Here is a 14589-nt window from a genome sequence, read left to right on the forward strand (position 1 = left end):
ACAACCATAATCCACTGTGATATAGCCTGCTTCCTTTGATTGTTTTATTTCACTACAATCGATCTGCTCAATCGAGAAAAGACCAGCTCATTCTGGCGATCTCAGACCCATTGATTTGACACGGACTTAAGCACGATGGCGGGATTCACATATGCCATGAACTGCTCTTACTGGGAAAACTAGACCTGTTACAAAATAAATGTATGGGCATAAATTATTAAGACCCCCTTTTATTTCTTTTTTAAATATTTGCAAATGATGTTTGGCAGAGCAAGGAAATGTTCACAGCATGTCTGATAATATTTTTTCTTCTGGGGAAAGTCTCATTTGTTTTAATTTGGCTAGAATAAAAGCAGTTTTTAATTTAAAAAAAACATTAAGGTAAAAATGATTAGCCCCTTTAAGCTGTATTTTTTTCTCGATAATCTACAGAACAAATTGTTATACAAGAACTTGAAATAACCCTCACCTGCCTAATTACCCTAGTGAAGCCTTTAAATGTCATTTTAAGCTGCATAGAAGTGTCTTGAAAAATATCTAGTAAATTATTATTAACTGTCATCATGGCAAAGACAAAATAAATCAGTTATTAGAGATGAGTTATCTATTATGATTAGAGATGTGTTGAAAAATCTTCTCTCCGTTAAACAGAAATTGGGGAAAAAAAATAAATGGGGGCTAATAATTCAGGGGGGCTAATAATTCTGACTTCAACTGTTTATACACTATATAAAACTGTTAAACAAGTCCGTGAGAGCGTTACAGTGGTATAGTTAAACGTAAATCTGTTTCTCTGATTAACATTGAGAATATCACTAAAGATTGATGAAACTCCACCACGACCAGTCTGAGAAACCTGAGGCACATATAAGAATCCTGGAGGAGTAGCTTCATTTAAACTAATATAGTCATTCTGTTAAAGCCAGGTTTCAGTGGGACAGAGTGCATTAAGGTTATTGGGTTCTTATTTTATTTACAAAAGAGCTTTAGGTGCGAGTGGCCTGATGTTTAGGAGATCAAGCTTTAAAAACGTTTTTTCTGATTTGATTCTTAATAGATTTTTTTCCAGAGCACATAGTGAATTTACTTCTTGATCTAATAATACGAGGAACAGACACAGTCTCTAGAAAAGCTTCTGTTCTTTAAATCATGTTATTAGCCATTTATTCAGAGCAAAAATTCTACTGAACCTTTCATTTCTTCGGCAGCAAGTAGGAAGCGGTCCACAAACACTGATCTGCGTGTCGGTTGAGGTGCATCGAACAGTCTCAATCAGGCTCTTGGTATCTCTTTTCAGGATCTCCGCCTGCCACAGCCCGGTGTCTTTTGCCCCCGTGTGGAGGACGACAGTTTCGATGCTCTTGCTAGCGCTCAGGATAGAGAGTCCCTTAAAACAAATCAATAGAAAAAGCAGTGAGTGCATACATTGTTAGCTTTTAGCTATTTTAGCTATGTCGATTTGAAATACTCACTGTGTGCCGTCACCTCTGCATAAAATAGGCTGTTGCGTTGGTATCACAACGCAAATGCAGTAAGTGCTTTTTTTCGTCGTGCATGTTCACAGCTGGGATTCACAACAGGAGAAGAACAGCGCGTCAGGGTCTAGCAGGAGGGGTGTGTGAGGAGTACGGCTATGGTTTTTTGCGCACATACAGAGATGCGTCAGTTTGCTTTTTGATTAAACATTGCTTTCATCAGCGTTGGTTTGGTTGCAGATAAAGAATAACGTCTTTATTCTGGGATTACCACTCTTGAATAATACACTTGCATAAAGTAAATCATCTCAAAGCATTTACTGGGGCAATAGCGATTTTTACTGCTGCTCGTGCCCCAGTAAATTGGGTCTAGCGACGCCCCTGGGCATGACGAATGACAGAATCAGCAATGATTGCAACTTCGCTTTCCATCTGGCAGAGGGGTAAAAACGGTTCTCCACGTGTAGGAAAACCACCAGTTTAACCCAAAGACACCAGTCTGCCAGATGAACAAGAGCCGGAGTCAGAAACTCAAGAGAAAGTTTACTGAAGAGTTTGTGGTTTTTCAGCACTCACTCTGCTCTGCTTACCATCTAAAAACAACAATACTACTGTCACATAGCATTAACTGAGTCATACAGAGTGTTTTAACCGGAGTGGCTAAAAAAATTATACAATTTGTAAGTGTGCGTGTGTGTGTGCTCATTTCAATTGACCTATTTTTGTATAGCACTTTTACGATATAGATTGCATCAAAGCAGATTCACATAGAAGATTTAAGTAAATTTAAAGTGTCAGATCAGTTTACTGTGATTTAGGGTGCTTTCACACTTGGTTCATTTGCCTGGACCGTACCCCAGACCACCTCCTTCAGGTAGACTCTGGTACGGTTCACGGGTGCGCACCAGAGTTCAGAAGATAAGTTCACACTAGCTAAACGTACCATACAGTGACATCAAGCGAACCCGGATGCGGACCAAAAGTACTAGTGTGAAAGCACCTTTTATAATCACTACTGAGAGTCCAAACATTTTTAAAAACCTTGAGAGAAGCCAGGCTCAGTTGGGCACAACCATTTCTCCTCTGGCCAAACATCTTGTGCAAACCTGCTGTCTAGGCGTCGAAGGCTGGAGAATGCTGGATGTCAGCCAAGACTTGTCTGTCCCTGGAGTCTCATAGGAATCAGTCACATGCTCTCCACTCCTCCAAGAACACCACAGCAGGTGCTCAGTATACGGCCTGTTCCAGGATTATGGAAACCTTAGGATCATCTCTTCGCTGGTGTTGGATTGAATCAGTGGCGGTGCATAGTCTAAGGGCCTGGGGATGAGTATACCCAGGTGGAAATAGAGAATAAAGAGAATAATTAGCGTAGCTGCAGTTCATAGTGTATATAAATGAGATGCAGAAACCTGTGTGGAGCACATTCCTGTATCATACCGCAAAGTGATGCACTAAGTGTATGCTTTATAAAAACAGATAGGTCTTTACTTCAGTTTTAAATTGAGTGTGTCTGAGCCTCAGACATTAACAGGAAGGTTATTCTAGAGTTTAGAAGCCCTGAGTAATGAGATCTTAACGGACACGGGCTGCTGTTTTGAAAGCGCGAGTATGACTATTATACCTTGGTGTAGTTTTATTCGCTCTAGCCTTTTTTAATTTGATGGGTGCCACAGAATTTAGTGTGCTAGGAAAGATGGCATCCATACTGCTGGTTACTACATTAAGATCATTTGCATTTGCAGATGCATTTCGAAATAAAGTTCATAACTTCATTTTGCACAAACCTAACAGGCATACAGTAACGTCAGCCAATCACAGGGTGAACACTGGAGTCGCGCTGCTACCGGAGCTCATACTTATTATTTCAAGTTAGTAATCCTGCTATATATCCATTACAAAGCATGCATAACACTTCCTTCAAGCATATTTCTTACCTGTTGTCCAGTTGTGTTTGTGTTGAAGGCCGCAGAGGCCAAATTGCCTATTGTGGTCATTTTATGTACAAACGTGCACTGTACATGTGCAGAAGGGTCGGCCAGCAGGAGATCCTATTTGTTGTATGTGAGGGGTGAAAAGTGAGATTTCTAACCTGATCGACTTATTTTTTAAATGTTTGTCTATGCTTACCTTCGCCACGATTTAAGCCATAGTGGGCGGAGTCACTTACTATAAATAGTGACTAGTGATCCGTTCAGTGTGGGAGTTTGAAGTGTGAGTAGTGGCGTAAAGGTTAGTTGAGGTATTAAGTCTGAATAGTGAATATTTTGTATATATGCATTTTGTAACCTAATTGTCCTTATTTTTTTTATTCGATGCACAAATATATATATATATATATATATATATATATATATATATATATATATATATATATCGAGAGAGAGAGAGAGAGAGAGAGAGAGAGAGAGAAAGAGAGAGAGTCTATATTTTTGGGATTTAACACTGTAAATAAACGCACTTTTGCACCATGGTGCTACAACGGCTGGGCACTGAGCGTCTGAATAGTACATAGGCCCTAAGGGAATTAGTCAATTTACTCTTTTTCTCCAGAATGATTCACGATTTTGTGTCTAGACATGGCCAAAAACTTACAAAACTTTGCACATGACCAGAAATGGCTAAAGTTTACGTTTGTTATGCGTTTATGAAGCGAGTTTGGCAAAATGACTCGACAGCACCACCTATGCACATTTGACAGACTGGCCCCCAAGCTACGATTTATGCACACGTCAAACATGCCAAAACCTACAAAAAAAAAGTTTTTTGAAGCATATTTTCAAACCCAACAGAAAGTCCGATATTTTGAACTTGTGCTGAAAAAGTGCCATTTTTTTTTCGCCATTTCCAGGCATTTTATTTTAACAAACTCCTCCTAGGGATTTTAGCCAATCAATGCCAAACTTGGGTTTTGTCAATTAAAGACTTTGTTAAATTGCTAAGATCTAGAGATTTTGTTAAAAGGTGTGTCCATGGCGGCCTCTCCAACTTTGACAATTCGCCACAAAACAGGAAGTTGTTAAAACTCAGGCATGCCATTGTCTGATTTCCCTCAATTCACATTTGATCAAAGCCCTGACCTGAACACGTTTACTTGCCAATATCCAGTTAGTTATAGTGCCACCTGCTGGCAAAAGGAAATGACATTTTACAGTATAACCAACTTTTCCCAGAAATTTTATGTGTAAGAATTGAAATATTACCAATATTTTTGATGTCTTTGACAATTCAAAACATGAGCTGAAAACAGGGCCAATGGACTCCACAACCCACCAGGGGGGTATGCGGGAAAAACCAGTTCCTGCTGCATTTGCATCTGAGTATGCTGAAACTCAGCTTCATCCCCCCAACTCACGCATATGGTCATTTCAATGTTTGAACGTTCTAGATTAACCAAACTGACTTTAACTATCATGTTTGATATCATTTGAAATGTCTCAGTGCGATTGGTACAATGGTCTCATTCTCTCAGAAACAGACATAATCAACACAATAAATATATAACTTCAGGCATCTTTTGAACCACTGTGAAGGGTGTGACTTTTTCCTTTTGTTATACATTCACACCCCCTTCCTTGAGGGAATTCTTGGATTATTTAAGGTAAGGGTTGAGAAAAACTCTCAGGCTCCCAGGCTCCACGTTATGTAAAATTTACACGTTATGTAAAAGTCAGGAATGCATCTTTTAATCTTGGATTTATCTTTGATAATTTGATGTTTTGTATTGATCGTTTATGAATTGACTGATTGAATTTGGCGTAATACATTTACCTGACTATGTTTTGAATTATTCAAACCTCGTGTTATTATCACTGATAAATGTTGTTGTCCATAGCACTACAAGCCACTGTACAGGTTAGTAACGGACTAAAACATGTTAGACGGAGCAGCGTGGCACGCTATACAATGTTGGTAGAGATCCGACTAACAAATTGGCATTTATTCATGTATACTTGGACTGTAAAAGGCCAGCTATTTAGAACAACAAAATATTGTTGAAACTACTTTAAATGAGGATATTTAGGCCTTCATCTACAAACTTGTAATCCTGTGAGATTATTATTAAAATACTTTGTCTTGATTAAGTAGATAACAGATCCATGGGGACCACATAAAAATCTCCTAAATTGAGTAAGTAGGGTTCTGCCTTTTTAGGAGAGTGGTTAATTGCCTATGTTTAATGACCAAGACTGACAAGCTTGTATTAAGAGATTGTATACCCGGCCGGTGCAAGACTCGAGATGCTATCGGAATCTGAGTAAATGAGAATAAGGTATAATAACAAATCAAAAGAATATTCAATCATAATCTAAAATAATGTGAAAGGAAACAAAATAATCTTATCAATGTTTTATAATTGGAGTCAGATAAAACGAAGATAAATATATTAATATTCTAAACCACCTCATACTAAAATTGGAGTCAGATATGAGTTAAGTTTAATATAAATCAACATTGTGCACTGGAAAGACCGAACATGCAGTGAACCTTCATCCACCATTGGATACTGTCATTGGACCAACTGGCTGGACCCTACATATGCTATAAACACAAAATTTGGGTGGCGTTATCTGAAAGCTCTAGCGATGATGTATTGTGAACATCTTAAATTTTTGCCTTAGGGCATGTCCGTGGCGGCATGACAAACCTCAGTGATTTGCCATGAAACGGGGAGCACTTATAACTCACCTACACAATGTATGATCTGCCTGAAACTTCACATGGTTGATAAAATTCCTCTCCTGAAGAAATCTACATGCCAATAGAGTCAGTCATAGCGCCACCTGCTAACAGAGGGAATTTTGGCTTATAACTCAGCCACACAATGTCTGACATGCCTAAAAGTTCACGCGCGATAAGATTAATCTTCTGAAAAATCTACACGCCAACATTGAGTCACAGTCATAGTGCCACCTGCTGGCAGAAGGATATATATTTATATATCTGTGTAAATTTTTATTGTCATTGTAAGGCCACCAGGCGGCGGTGAGCCTGGTTGTTAGGTCCCTTTCGTTGCTGCTGGCAGCCTTAATTTTTATTTTACACTTCTACCCATTAACAACACCTAAGTGTTATAAGTGGTGTCAGAAGTGGGATGGCCTTTTTTAGAAAGGTGACTTACGGAAAACATGTGTTTGCGGTCACAAAAACCTGTGCTGGAGGAGATGGAATGGGACACTATGGATGAAGAGGAGTCAGCCAGTGCAGAGGAAACTAGATCCCCTCGAGTCAAACCTGCATCGTAGGGTATGGAGAGCGATGTGTTGGCATTGTTAAGGACTTTTCTGACAGCTCAGTCGAAAAGGGAGGAAGGCCTCATCTATGAGCTGCTGGGGTTGCGAGGATCACTGTAACGTTCAGCTACACCAGACACTTCACCAAGCCAAAGCCTATGCCTCAATCTACCCACACATGCAGCTTCACCAATTTAGGGAGTGTCAGCCACGCAAAACCAGACAATGTCGACATTGAGGGTGGCAGACCTACCACCAACGCGACCAGTCACGGATGCCAGCATTTGAAGAAAGAGGGGACGTGGAGAGCTACATACGTCACTTTGAGCATCTGGCAAAGACTTAGGGTTCTGCTGGAGGAGAAATGGGAGTGTCGACTGGTCCCCCTTTTCACTGGAATAGTGCTGGAGGAGTACCTCGCGATGGACAAAGATTAGGCGGAAGTCGATGAAAATCTTCGAGATGCGCTGATGGCGAAGTTCAACTTCTTACCAGAAACCTACCGAAAGAGATTCAGGTAGATGCAAATACCTGCTGGAGAGACACAGACAGAGACATACAAATGACTCAAGGGGCTCTACAAACACTGGGTATGACCAGAGTAGTGCACTAAAGTGCAGACAGGAGAGGCTATCGTACTGGAGCAACTACTACGAGTGCTTCCGCATGAGGTGCGGACCTGGGTGAGAGAGAGCGTGAGCCAACTGACAGACTGAACACAGCAAGACCGGCAACGCAGTACATAAATGCATAGAGGAGGTCAGATGCATGCACGGGCTACACCAAAAAATACTATCCTACCACTGAGGTGACTTGTGATCAATTATCAACCATACTTGATGTCAGTGGGGATGGTGGATGCGGGTATGGTTTTGGGATGGGACCTACCCGTGTTGAAGGAACTGTCAAACCATACTGTTGAATGTACCAATATGAATGCTGTTATGTCATGTCCTGTGCTAACACACAATCCAGAGTGGGTTTAGAACCCTTACCTACCATGGATGATAGTCTGATCCAAGGTGAGGGAGTAAACCTAGAAAGTCAAGATGACAGGGCTGCCTAGAGAAACAATTAGGTTCAGCCATTGTAAGTGTCAACTGAGGGGTTGATGGTAACTAAATGGGACATTAATGAAAATTTAGCACAATTACAGGCTGAAGATGAAACACTGCAACCTTTGTTTGCCAAAGTGTGTGAAGGGAATAAGCAAATTGACACACATATGCTCCGCATATGCGGTTTTGCAGAAAACCAGTTCTGTTCACAGGTCATCATGAGCTCCATTTTAACCATTACCTGTCATCGCTACTCCATTCAAGCAAATTGCAATAGACATTGTTGGGCTGCTGGAGCAAAGCAGCACAGGCAACAAATAAATCCTAGTCATCTGCAACTATGCAACACGCTACCCTAAAGCCTTCCTTCTACACAGCACCACAACTGTTAAAGAAATCACTGCATTGCTTTAACTGTTTTCTAGAGTTAGATTTGAAGAGGAGATCATCACTGATCAGGGGACCAAATTCACATCTGGATTGATGCCTTTACTACACCAGCAGCTGGGTATCTGTTCAATCTGCACAAGACCTTACCATACACAGACTGATGGATTGGTGGAAAGATTAAATCAAACCTCCAAAAGTATGTTGAAGTTTGTGAGTGAAAACAGCAAGGATTGGGAAAAATGGCATACAGAGAGGTGCCACAAGCATCAACAGGCTTCCCACTATTTGAAGTTCTCTAGGGATGGCAGGTGCAAGGTCCCCTGGACCTAGTGAAAAGGAGTTGTAAAGCACCAAGCACTGCAGCGGAAGAAGAGACTAATATCGTAAGGTTTGTCTTACAGATGAAAGACCTCCTTGACAAGTATCATGAACAGGCTCAGAGAATCTGGAGAATGCCCAGAAGAACCAAAAGCTGTGGTAGGACCAGTGGTCCCAGTGCAGAGAACATCAACCAGGACAGAAGGTGTTACTATTAACATTTTACAACAAGCTCTTTGCAAATTGGCAGGGTGTATTTGAGATCATCAAGAAGGGTCTTGTTACCCATAAGGTATGTCACTCCGACAAAGGGAAGTCAAACATACCATGTCAACCTCTTGAAAGAATGGCAGGAACGGTAACCTAAATTGAAGAAGGTTCTGTTGGAGACACAGGGTGGAAACACCAGAAGAGAAGGATGAAGACAAAGTTGATGTTGAGACTGTGGAACATTCCCAGTCAATGAACCTGGATCATCTTGAAGGAAAACAAACAGCTGTACAGGTACAGAGATGAAATGGTGTAAAACAGGTACCCTGAGTTGCTAAGGGAACAACCTGAGGACAAACATTGTAGAGCACAAAATTTGACTGACCCAACACCAATTCGTCAGACCATATCTTGTGCCTAAGAGGCTGGTAACACCATTGACAAAGGAGATTGAGGTGATGTTGGACATGGGCGTGATTGAAGCATCAACTAGTGCCTGGAGTAGCCCAATAGTCCTTGTGCCCTAGAAGGTTGGTACATTGAGGTTATGCTTGGACTTTAGGAAGCTGAATGCAGTGTACAAATTCAACGCCAACTCGATGCCACGCATTGATGAGTTGGTCGAGAGGATAAGGCGGGTTAAGTATGTAACCACCTTGGACCTCTGTAGAGGCTATCGTCAGGTGCCACTGGAGAAGATGTACCAAGGAGGAGGTACAATCTTTTCTCGTAATGTATGGATGGTATCGCAGTTTTATTCTCTCTGAAAAAGCTGTACCTTTGACAAATCTAACTGCTAAGGCAGTGAGAAATCTAGTGCCTTGGACAGAGTATTGTTAAAAAGCTTTTACACTTAAAGGAACTAATGTGCACCTTTCCCAATTTGCGAAGCTCAGACTTCACCAGGATATACCTTGTGCAGGTGGATGCTTCAGCTAGAGGGATTGGAGCAGTATTGTTGCAGGAGGATAGAGGACAGGAACACCCCATTCTATATCTGAATCGGAAGCTTTTGCCATGAGAAACACGATATTTCACCATCGAAAAGGGTTGGCTATCAAGTGAGCACTAGAAAGGCTTCACTACTACCTGATGGGTAGAGAATTTATCCTGTAAATGGATCACAGGGCACCAACCTGGATCAACACTATGAAGGATCAGAATTACGTGGGTGATCAGATGGTACTTGTCACTACAGCCCTTCAAGTTCCACATTCGCTTTAAGGCTGGATAGCATCACGTCACCGCAGATTACTGGTCACGATTGACAGATTTTAACAATCCAGGAGAGGTGGGAGGAAATTTGACAAAGAAGATTGTCACTGGCCTGCGGCAGAACTGCTCATAACGATTTCATATCGCACAAACACGACATGCATACAGTTAAGTCAGCCAATCACAGGGTGCACACTGGAGTCATTTCAAGTTACTAATCCTGCTATATCTCCATTATTACAAAGCATGCATAACACTTAGATCAAGCATATTCCTTACCTGTTGTCCAGTTGTGTTTGTGTCGTCTACTGAATGATGACTACTGAAGGCCAAAGGGGCCAAAAAGTCTATTGAGGTCATTTTATGCACAAGAGTGCACTGCGCATGTGCAGAAGTGTCGGCCAACCGGAGATCCTATTTGTTTTATGTGAGGGGTTGAAAAGACTGGGGAAAATGGAAAAATGAGTTTTGGTGAAGAATGCAAATTTGTTTAAAGTGTCTAGTAATACAAATGTGTAAAAAAGGTGAGATGCTTACCTGAATGATTTATGTTTTAAATGTTTATGTCCATACTTGCCTTAAACTTGCATTTCACAGGGCTTAGGCCAGTGGTTTCCAACCTTTTATTTTTTTTTGGCCTGAGACCCCCTTTTCCCCTGAAAATATTGCAAGGACCCCCTCCACATTTAATGATATGATCGCTCATATAGGTTTGCAGTAATGATGACAAAAGTTACTGCTTACAAACAAACGGTATGGTTATTACTAAATCTAAATATGTTTATGCACAAGTAATAGCCTGTTTCCCTGAGATGGGTTTGGGAATAATAGCCTAACGTATAAATATAAAAGCAAAACATCAGTAGGCCATTTGTAACTGAAAAACATAAGCCTTTGGCCTTTCAATTGGCCCTATTTGAAAATCAATAACAAAAATACTATTACATACAAAGACTATTACATTTACTACTTGCATGGTATTTGTTATACTTTATCAATCAGTGTGAGGATTGCTGCGAGGCGAATCAGTGAGACTGTCTTTTCTGTGGAGGACGGATTACAAATTTGTCAAATTTTGGTCAGCTAGGGCAGTGGGTGTTTTGTAGGTTGCTATGCAACCATCAGATGTTTTCTCAGAGGATGACAAACTGACAAAACATTGCTGTCGCTCTGATAAAAGTTTTATTTATGGGAAAAAATATAAAACACTGCAGTGTTGGTTGTGTTCTGTGTTTGTCCAAGAAAATTAGTCTTACCGAAATTTGAATATTCCATACAAGCTGAAGCTGATAGGCCAATTCTTGCCACGTGACTCGCAGTGCTCAAGTGACTAAAGCGCAGGGGCGTATCAAACGGGAGGGATACGTCCCCCTCACTTTTAGAGACAGACCATTTAGAAACAGGTGATTAAGAATGTAAACCTTTGGATTTTATACAGCTGCTCCCCCCCCCCCCCCCCCCCCCCTTTACAGCTGTCCCCCACTTTTAAAATGTCCACTACGCCCCTACAGACGCAAGCGAGAGAACACTGTCATTTTTCAAAATAAAAGACTTTATAATAAATAATAAATAAAATTGAAATAATTAATGATTATTAATCACTGGTACTGGTACTAAATTATCCACGGACTGGTGGCTGAGGACCACTAAGCTAGAGGATAAAATGAACTAAGGCAACTTGACCGTTCTTCTAATTGTTTACTGCTAAATTTTTTTTTTAAATATGACGCGACCCCCCACAAAGCTCGCTGAGGCCCCCTGCTGCTTTATTTTATATAAATATTTTCTTTACTTTATTTTTATTATTTTTGGATTGGACAATTTTGCACTATGAATATACGCACCTTTGCACTATAGTGCTCCGTTGGCTGAGCAATCATTTTTCCCTGTTTCACACATCTACCCATCAACAACGCCTCTGTGTGACAGCCTAATTCCAAACAATATCTTCCAATGATTACTCAGGCGTCACATACAAAATCACACAGCCAACTGTGGTATTCAGGGCAGACCCCAGACCTGTAATACAGATCCACAAATGAATAAAAGAGACAGACACACAGGTTTATATGCTTTATGAGGACCAACTTTACAGTCATCACCTGTGGGGACCACCCTTTCTAAAGGTTTCAGAGGTGTGAAAGAAATCAGGAAGATTAATTTAAGCTTGTTTAGCCTATACATGACTTCAAATAGCTGAATTTATGAAGTAGTGATTTGATAATCGTTTATAGGGACTTAGAAAAAAAAATGGATGAATGTCACTTACAGGGACCTCAGATGCATATTATCTGCATAATACACATTACGCTTCTTTATGATTTGTGGGGATTCTGGGAACATGCATTCCTATTTGACATGTGGGGGACTCTGCAAATCAATGTATTTTGCCAATAATAGGCATGTACATCAATGAATGTCAGAGTGCATGTCAATTTGCCCTTAAAAAGCATTTCATAACGACCAAAGCAGATTTAAAATGTTTATCAGTAGCACAACAGTGCAAATCTGAATTTATTTTAGATTAGTTTATGTAAAGAGAATGCACTGAGATCTGCAAACAGTGGCAGAGAAGCAAAGCTTCACTCTTACACCAAGGCATGGTTTTACAGACAGGGCTTAGCTTGAGCTAGGTCAATGCCTTAGTTGGAGTATTTAAACAACTAGTGAAATGCCTTTGAATAAATAAATAAAAAGACAAAAACTTCTGCACAACATGTAGAATTTCGGTTGTATTGACTAATGGATAGTTCTTACATTTCAGTGACAGAAGTGATCTGGTGTTGCATGACCTTAATTCACATAAACTGTATGCGAGTAGTAAAAATGAGCACTAAATCACTGGCCTGTAATCAAACTTCAAGATATTAGTCAAGTCAAGTCAACTTTATTGTCAATCAAACCATGCAACAGTACATTACACAGCAGACTGAAATTGTGTTTCTCCCATACTCCAATGTGCAATTTAAAAAAAACAAAAATATGACACACACTAGACATAAACTAAACATTTAACTAATATAGTGCAAGATGAATTAAATAATAGACACTAATAAACTGTGAACAGTTACCATATATCCTATTGTTCCAGAATATGACCAAGTTGAGGTATTTATTGTAGTGCAATTAGGTGCAGTATGGCAAAAGTGCAAAGTAGCAGCTTAGAGGTAAGTGTATTTTGTAAACATGTTACACGTGCAAGGAATATTAATATAAAAACATTTGAGTTTGCTTTTCTCACAGTTCCACAGATTTTTTATTACAGGGTTTCTGCAGATATAATGTAAAATTTAAGACTTTAAGACCTTTTTAAGACCATTGACCATTAAGTATTATATTTAAGACCTATATCAGATTATCAAAAGCATGCATACAGAAAGAGAAAATGCTAAAATCACAAAAATAGTGGTTAAATAAATGTATAAAAATTGAACTACTAAAGACAGGTTAGATGGACTATTGAGCTACAGAAAAAAAACATCTTAATGCTGATTTACACGGAAACTTTCTTCTCTTTTTATTTGTCTGATTTTACTGTGTTTCTTTTGACTGCCCTCCGTCTTAAAAAAAGTATCTCAATGGTGAACGCATCAAGTATGAAAGCCTTGTCCATTTCGTGAGGTGCACGATGTGGTGCCAAGCGAAAGAACTAGGTCATATCATTAATATCCCTGAAGATGTTTTTGGGGCCTCTTTTTTTTGTTTTAACAAACTTATCTCTCAGGTTTTTCTTAACTTTTACAAAAACTTTCCTCCTTTCCCACTGCTGTTGCAATTTCTAACCAAGAATTATAGGTTATCTGGTTCTCCCTATGAGCACGCATGGACCGATCATTAAGATGTCTGTACAGACGTTCTTGTTTCAGACAAAATCTTTTCAAACCGTTTCATATTCAACTCAACTCAAATGCGGAGCCGCGCAAACTGTTCACCTGAGCGTTTTTTCACTGAAAAATGTCATGAGTGCAGTATTACAAGTCAAGAGCGCATTCATGTAATACAAGCGAGCCAATATGTTTGCTCGTGCACCGATTTCCTGTTTGTGGACAAAACTGAAAATTTTCTCACTCTCAAATATGCACTGCATATAAGTAAACTGTACGCTGCTCGCTCAGTGAGATATGCAGACTCGCAATGTGCGTCTTGTTCCTTCTTTCTCTTGTGCTTTTTGATGATTTATATTAGTACACTATTTATTAACAATAACCAAAATACTAAAATAGACCTACATATTACATTTTTAATCTAATACACCATCACATTTTTGCTTGTATGTTATATGACGAAATATTTCTATTTTTAACACTTAATGACACAGAGAATAGTTTTAATTTAAAAACATTTATTAAACATATAAAAGGTGCACCATACTAATAAAATAAGAACATTTAAATATAACTCATGCAAGCAGAAATGGAACTGATAGAAAATAGGGAAACACTTGATGAGGTATTACAGTCTACTGTACTATTCACTCTTCAAATAAATCTCACTAATCACTCTCATTTCATCATGGCAACTAAAATAAAGTGAACTAGTGCAGGGATTCCCAAACTTTTTTAATCCGGGACCCACCTAGGCAAGTAATTCAATCTTAAGACCCACCATAATACTTTAATATGGAAAAATGGGTAAAAAAAAATTTCTCCATTCAAAGCAGTCAAAAATATATGGTGTGCAGCTTTTTGG

At 39.5% G+C, this 14589-nt stretch overlaps 2 long non-coding RNA genes across 11 annotated transcripts in view; one reads left to right on the forward strand and one right to left on the reverse strand.

Annotated features, from left to right (window-relative positions):
- Positions 1-302: 302 nt before the first annotated feature.
- Positions 303-14589, reverse strand: part of LOC137495509 (uncharacterized) — a 27646-nt gene continuing 13359 nt past the window's right edge. For 3 of the 10 annotated variants that reach the window (XR_015490697.1, XR_015490693.1, XR_015490698.1), the window contains one exon: positions 1855-2795. This is a non-coding gene — a long non-coding RNA (uncharacterized LOC137495509). Of the gene's footprint in view, positions 1388-1472; positions 1565-1703; positions 2796-11744; positions 11920-14589 lie in introns of those variants that run through there. The other 7 variants (XR_015490695.1, XR_015490702.1, XR_015490700.1 and 4 more) reach the window with 6 other exon arrangements.
- Positions 8868-13772, forward strand: LOC147843745 (uncharacterized). The gene is made up of 2 exons (XR_015490704.1): positions 8868-12775; positions 13166-13772. It is a non-coding gene; the product is annotated as an uncharacterized LOC147843745 (long non-coding RNA).

This window comes from Danio rerio, chromosome 5 (assembly GCF_052040795.2).
Source record: "Danio rerio strain M-AB ecotype USA chromosome 5, GRCz13ab, whole genome shotgun sequence".
Lineage (NCBI taxonomy): Eukaryota > Metazoa > Chordata > Actinopteri > Cypriniformes > Danionidae > Danio > Danio rerio.